This window comes from Triticum dicoccoides, chromosome 1A, assembly GCF_002162155.2.
Source record: "Triticum dicoccoides isolate Atlit2015 ecotype Zavitan chromosome 1A, WEW_v2.0, whole genome shotgun sequence".
Taxonomy (NCBI): Eukaryota; Viridiplantae; Streptophyta; class Magnoliopsida; order Poales; family Poaceae; genus Triticum; species Triticum dicoccoides.
In genome coordinates, this window is record NC_041380.1 from 157,351,072 (window position 1) to 157,358,453 (window position 7,382).

At 44.8% G+C, this 7,382-nt stretch overlaps 1 long non-coding RNA gene and 1 pseudogene across 1 annotated transcript; one reads left to right on the forward strand and one right to left on the reverse strand.

Moving 5' to 3' along the window:
- Nucleotides 1-2,660: 2,660 nt before the first annotated feature.
- On the reverse strand, nt 2,661-3,737 carry LOC119276141. The gene is made up of 3 exons (XR_005136386.1): nt 3,690-3,737; nt 3,462-3,549; nt 2,661-3,028 (listed from the first exon to the last, which is right to left on the reverse strand). It is a non-coding gene; the product is annotated as an uncharacterized LOC119276141 (long non-coding RNA).
- A 70-nt stretch (nt 3,738-3,807) lies between these two features.
- On the forward strand, nt 3,808-6,391 carry LOC119276192 (annotated as a pseudogene).
- The last annotated feature ends 991 nt before the right edge of the window (nt 6,392-7,382 follow it).

Consider the following 7,382-nt stretch of genomic DNA (forward strand, 5'->3'; position numbering starts at 1 on the left):
TATTCATGTGTACATGTACACGTTGCGAGAGAGATTCAGATAGGAGAGATACAGCAAAGAAACGAGAAAACCAGCAGGAAGAGCAGGCGCGGGCGGCTAGAGGTGCTCACCGGCGAGCTGCGGTGGCTCGAGGTGGATCACCTGGCAGGGACGAGGGGGCCCGGGTGCGTCCTGAACTCCGGCTCGATGCAGAAGCAGAGGAGGCGGCCAGAGCAGAGCTTGGGCTGTGGCGCGAAGAAGAAGCGGCAACATGGTCGGCGGGCAGGGGAGGCCGGCGAACGACGGGGATGGTCAGAGAAGATCCCATGGGGGCGTCCAACCGGGAAGATGAGGCAGAGCTCGAGCAAGGTGCCATGGCGTGGGTGTCCCTATAGAGGAAGAAACGGGGGGAGATATGAGTAGTGAGAGAGAGGATCAGAGGAGGAAGGAAAGGGCAGGGGTGAGGCTCATCTGTTGGGTCCACCAGCGGCGTGGCTGGCCGGACGAAGGCCAGGAGGAGGCTGCAGGCGTTGTGGTTGGTGGATCGGGAGGGATGCACTGGTTGGGTGGTGGAAGAAATCAAGGGAGATGGTCGGGGCCGCTGGTTGGATCTAGCAGGAGAGGAAAACAAGGAGGATTTGGATTGGGGAGGATCCCGAGAGGGGAGATGAGTGTGGCGGTGCAGGACAAAAGTCCTAGAATTTAGGGTTTGGCAAAATAGACTAGTGGTTGATCTATATAAAGCAAGTTGGTTAGGTTAGGGGCTAACTCGTCCCTCCGGTCAAAATCGGACGGTCAGGAAAAATAGGCTAGGGAGTCCAAATAAGAAAACAGTGATGTTTTGTAGATGTTTGGGGATGATCCGGACCCAATGGTGACGACTCCCGGGTCGGGTTCGGGACAACTTCCGGACGCGTGCGAGGGGTTCGATGCACTGCGCAGAGAGGGGTAGGCATGGGCCTAGGTGGACTGTGGAGAGCAGGTTGGTCTGAGAGAAGAGGGGAGATATGCAGTCCGGCACGATTTTCAGAGACCAAAAACGTCCAACGTTAGACCGGCTATAATGCCGCTATAGTTTAACGGTTGGGCTATCAGACGAACTCCGAATGTGATGAAACTTGATAGACGGTCTATCTACACTATAAAAAGACCACACGCCAACTTTCAACCCAATCCGAGAACATTTTCTGGCCACTTATAAAATAATATTTCAGACGTGCCATCGACTCAAGGGGAGTCATTAGTGAAGGTTTTGACCGACAGTTAGCCATTGGCAATGACATACACGATGAAGGGTGTCAAAAATGCTCCTCCGGCGACCAAAACAACAGCAGAGGGCATCTGCATGGAGCTGGCGAACGTCTCATCCAACGGTTCAAGCGGTGTGAGCTGAGGTGGACCAGAGCGACGGTGGTGACCACGATGGCGGCGAAAAGAGCTTGGGTGAGCATGGAGGACAACGTTGTGGTGCACGGAAGGACGAGCGATGGGGTGCTACGTGCTCATGTGAGCGTACTGAGCACGATGGCCTGCTCGGACGTGGCATGTGCTTGCTCTAGCCACAGCAGCCTCATGGCCGGCGGCGAGGAGCTCTCGGGATCGACGAGGCCTGCGGTTAGAGGATGCGGACGATGATGGAGTTGGGAGGGAAGCAACCGGAAGATTATAACACATCGAATAGAGGGTTCAGCGACTCGGGGAGGCACGGACGACGACAAATCAATGGTGGCGGCCTTCGGTGCCCGAGCTTGAAGACGATGGTGTGGACGGCATTTGTGTGTGTCCGGTGATGTGTGGCTCAATGAAGAGGACGAGGATGGCGAGGCGGTTCTTCTGGACACGGCAAGAGGTCGAGGGGGAGGTAGTGGCTACGTAAACGATGGGGGTGCGACCTCGGTGGTTCCGGCCATGGCATGAAGAGCGGGGGAGAGGCGGGGAACAAGGGAGAGAGTGAGAGGGTTGGGCTTGGGGACGTGTGTGGCGTCCTTAGCCAGTTCCAGGCGGTCGGCGGCAAGCAGGAGGTGGCCAGGCGCGTGAGTATTCAACCCACAAGTATAGGGGATCGCAACAACTTTCGAGGGTAGACTATTCAACCCAAATTTATTGATTCGACACAAGGGGAGCCAAAGAATATTCTCAAGTATTAGCAGTTGAGTTGTCAATTCAACCACACCTGGAAACTTAGTATCTGCAGCAAAGTGTTTAGTAGCACAGTAATATGATAGTGGTGGTAGCGGCAACAAAAGTAAAGACAGCAAAAGTAATGTTTTTGGTATTTTGTAGTGATTGTAACAGTAGCAGCGGGAGAGTAAATAAGCGAGAACCAGTATATGGAAAACTCGTAGGCACCGGATCAGTGATGGATAATTATGCCGGATGCGGTTCATCATGTAACAGTCATAACATAGGGTGACACAGAACTAGCTCCAATTCATCAATATAATGTAGGCATGTATTCCGTATATAGTCATACGTGCTTATAGAAAAGAACTTGCATGACATCTTTTGTCCTACCCTCCCGTGGCAGCGGGGTCCTATTGGAAACTAAGGCGTTGTTTGGATAAGGGGAACATACAGATCGGGATCTCCATAAGCCAGAAAAACGGCCTAACCGTACAAAATCTTGTTTGGCTCCTCCAACTAACCCATGCATATAGGAAACTCGTTTCACAAAGGCCCAGAATTCCAGGTTTATGGGAAAACGAGTATTAGTCGTTTTTCCACAAACGCGATTAACAAATACAGATCGCAACTGTCCATCTCCGCCTCCGCCCTTTCCTGAACAACCACATTGGCGCCAATTTTTCTTTCTGCGACTCACCTCCCGCCTTTTTCCATTGCCTATATAACAGGATTTTGTTGGCCGCAGGGTGCGTTCTCCACACAGATCGCACAGGCTGGATGCGATCCCCGGCCACAGGCACTGGATGGAATACATCGCCTTTGGATCTGAACTTGGCCATCTTCAATAGGACTGCACACCTCCATCGAGCTCTTGTTATCATCATCATCTTCCGGTCTTCAATCAGGATTCGTGGCTTCACCCATCCTACACGGTAAGATAAATCATCTAGAGTTACAAAATTCTGTAGTACGAATTGTTTTTGTAAATATTTTCATGCTACTGCTCATTGAATTAATTCTATTGGCAGCGAACCCTATTTTCCATACAACCCCTGATAATTTTATTTAGGCAATTCCTAGATTATACAAGATCCAATAACCTGGTAATTCCTAAATATGAATTTATGGTACATACGAGAATCAGGGTGCTCTACATACATATTAAAATAATCCAACACCGAACCACAATAATATTGTCAATCAGTATATATATCCAAGTGCAGTAGTTAGTTTTTCATGAGAAGGATACAGTTTAAATCATAGTATAAGGATAATTTTGCATAAGTATCAATCATATCTATCCATATTATATAGTGTATGGTAAGAGCTATGAAGTAAGCAAATGAAGATCAGAGTACCTTGTGATGTCCAATGTGAAGTTGCGGCAATAAGTGGGGAAACCTAGCCCAGCTTTATAGTAAATGAACTTCATGCTTGAGATCTTGGCTGCAACCCAGCAAAGTAACTGGTCAGGGAACATCCCATTAGGCGAACATGCGACATAAATTGAAGTGTCCAGTCACACTTTGAACAAAAGATTAGTTCACTCCTAGACTCCCATTTGTGTACAACGACCACAGGATTACCCCTCAAAAGATCGAAATATTAGTGGCATGCTCATTTTCTTCCACTTCATAGATTTATCGTAATGAACAAAATGACTCATCTTGCATTATTTCTTCTTGTATCTCCCTGTAGAAAAATATGGATGATGAGATGGACAAAATAATTAGGAAGGAAAACACAGATAAAGCTAAGCGCCATGTATGGAAATCTTCAGAGGACAAAATACTACTCAATATATTGAAAGATCAAAGTCTACAGGGAGGGAAAGAAGGAATGGGTTACACAAAGAAAGCATGGCGTGATATCTTAGGACAATTCAACGATTCAAGGGTAGAGAAACTTGAATTACAACAACTGAAAAATCGTCATAAGTACTACAGGAGTTGCTACAGTACCATGGACAGACTTCTAAAACTCACGGGATTTGGTTGGGACGATGATGATAAAATGATAAAAGCTTCAGAAGAAATTTGGGAAGAACTAATTAAGGTAAGGATTTGCGAGTAGAATCCATATGAAGTTCTCATATCATAGTATTAACCAAAAACTAAACAACTTGCAGAAGGATAAGTCACTACAGGAATATCGAGATAAGGTGTGGCCTAGTTGGGTAGATCTTCAAGCCATATGTGCTACTTCAACAGCATATGGAGCTGGTGCTGTATCTAGCAAAGGAAAAGATGCTGCATGTACAAGCAAATCTTCACAGATTGATCTCAATATGGATGTTGAAGTTCATGAGATTGATTCTGATGAAAACAATACTTCCCCTGGTGTCTTCATGAAGAAGTCAACTACCATTGAGCAAGAAAAAAAGAAGTCCACTGGAAGTGGATCAAAAGAAACTGGAAGAGGGCAAAAACAGATAGCCGATGATGCCATATCAGCAATTGACCGACTTGCAGATGCATCACTTAGCATTGCTGAAGCGAAGAAAACAGTAGCACAACAAAATGAAGCTTACTCGGTTAAATCATGTATGGCAATATTAAATAGTATGAGTAATCTAGATCCCAAAGAGAAACTAAAAGCGGTCAAGGCATTTACAGATGGTGATAAACGGGCCATATTCATTGAGATGGATGATGAGACGCGGAAGCTTTGGATTCTTGATCCTTAGAATTTTTGTAATACACCATTGACCATAGTATTTTATTTCAGTCGTTGTCGTATATTCAGAAAACAATTTCCATTATGTTTTATCAGCTTGTGTGAAATAATGAACATTCTTTTTCAATTTTATATTGTTCATTTGATGGTTCAGCACTGATATATTTAACAAATATCTTGAGATGATATCAATAGTGTATATTGTGCAGGGAACTATGAACAGCTTGGATGTGCCAGATGATGAACTTTCTGACTCTGAGCAAGTGCTTATTAACAACATTTCTGCAGTGTCCTTGTTTCGTGATGTGTTGTTTACAAGGTTATTCAAAACAACTCGTAACACCTCTATATTAACTGGTGCTCAGAAAACAATAGAGCTGTTAGAGGGACATCCAGTTAGATTTTATGAACTAATTTGTCTTGAGAAGCACACATTCTTCTTGTTGCGGGATGCTTTGTGCGAGAGAAAGTTACTTAAGGATACAAATCGAATGACAGTGGATGAACAACTACTCATGTTTTTACATACAATTGGTCACAATGTTAGAAACCGTGTCATGCAAGATAGATATCAGCATTCTGGCGAACCAATCAGCCAACACTTCAACAAAGTTTTAGACGCCATAAATGGTTTGCGTGATGTTTGCATAACAGATCCAAGCAATCAAGTCCCATCCAAAATATTGGGTGATGCAAGGTTCTACCCATATTTCAAGGTATAATTTCTATTTGAAGAATATACTCCTTTTACATATGATTTTCATAAGTACAATGTCCACAACATGTGAACATCCTTATTTGACTAAAAAATCCCACCAGAACTGCCTAGGAGCAATTGACGGGACACACATTGAGGCGAAAATCAGGCTTGACAAGCAAACTCCTTACAGAAATAGGCATGGTTATCCGTCTCAAAATGTAATGGCAGCAGTGTCATTTGACATGACATTCTCTTATGTCGCTGCTGGATGGGAGGGTTCTGCATATCAAGATGTTCTAAGATGGGCCGTTACTAGTGGGGGTTTGGTTGTTCCTGAAGGTAAAATTATAAATATATTAATTATTTGTGTATCTATAATATAAATAAAAATTCTGACTGTGCTATGAAACCTCATGTGCAGGAAAATTTTATCTTGTTGATTCAGGCTATGCAAATACTCCAAAATTTATTGCCCCATATTGCGGAGATCGCTATCATATTGCTTCTTTTCGTGGATGTAATCGGAGATATACTGGTGAGAAGGATTTGTTCAACCATGTGCATGCACAGCTGCGGAACGTTGTGGAATGAACCTTTGGTGTTCTGAAAGCTCGTTTTCCAATTCTAAGTAGGAAAGGAGGAATTCCTTATCCATATAGAACCCAAGTTAAAATTGTTATGGCTTGTTGCATCATCCACAACTTCATAAGGAAGGTTAATGAGTTTGATGAGTTGTTTGAGCTTTATGAGCATGGGGAAACACAAGAAAATGTTGACCATGGTGATCAACAAGTTCGTGGGCAAGCAAGAGAAGATGATCGAGTTGCTGGTGAGAGAGTTCGTGCTGGCATCGCTCAACAATTGTGGACAAATCATCAACGACGTGTGAACTGACAACAACAAGATGATTAAACGCCGTAATATTTGATTTCCATCTTTAATTAGAGATGTATTTGAATAATTATTGTTAGAACTTTAAATTTCTTTATATGTTCATGAACTCCCCATTCTTTTATAGGCTTATGAACTCTCTCTCTCCCTCTCTCTATCTACGGCTACATGATGAAATGTTATTTTTCACCAATCTATTCAGCAAATGAAGCAACAATAAACTACTTCATTCAAATGGGTGTGTTCTTATGTAAAGCTTGGTAGCTTTCAGTGCTACAAACGCACCAGATTCTACCTACGCACCAGATTCTACAATGCACCAAGTGCAAAGCTTGACAGCTTTCAGTGCTACAAACGCACCTGAAACTTCTTGTTTTTAGAAAGACCATGAACCTTGCCAGTTCTAACTTTGCTTTCTACAGTAGCACTCTCCTCCAAAGTTCCATTATACAAATTCCAGTATATGTAGCTAATTGTTAAGGCCTGTTACTTATGAAGTATTTTTCTGTCGGCAAGTGCATGATACAGACCATGAAAGAAAGATAATTATAGCTCCTCTCTGCAAGTGCATGGTAGACCATGTTAACTACAGAGTTTGCAAAAAGAAAAATCAAACATACCTGCTCCTCTGAATCGCCATCCTCGAGCTTGTCCTCTGCATTTGTTGTTACTCATGGTCATGCTGGTCAGGGAGCGGGGGCTACAGCTGCCTGCTGCCGCCGGCGCCCCACATATCTAGTGGTAAAACGGGCTGGTTATAGTGTAGCCTGCACCGCCGGCATTCTAGGGAGGCATGCATGTGCGTTGAGCTGAAGCAGCACTGCTCGACGGATAGAGCTGGCTGACGGCCGACGAAGCACAGTAGGCCTTAGCTACCTAGCCGTCCAGGGGAGGGGAGGCGGGCAGCGGCGTCGGGGAGTCCAACAGCAACCAGCGTGGCCGGAGGCACACACTAGCCGGCGTCCTCGCGTGGATTTATCCACGGCCGAGAGCAGGGGAGTACCGGTGTCAG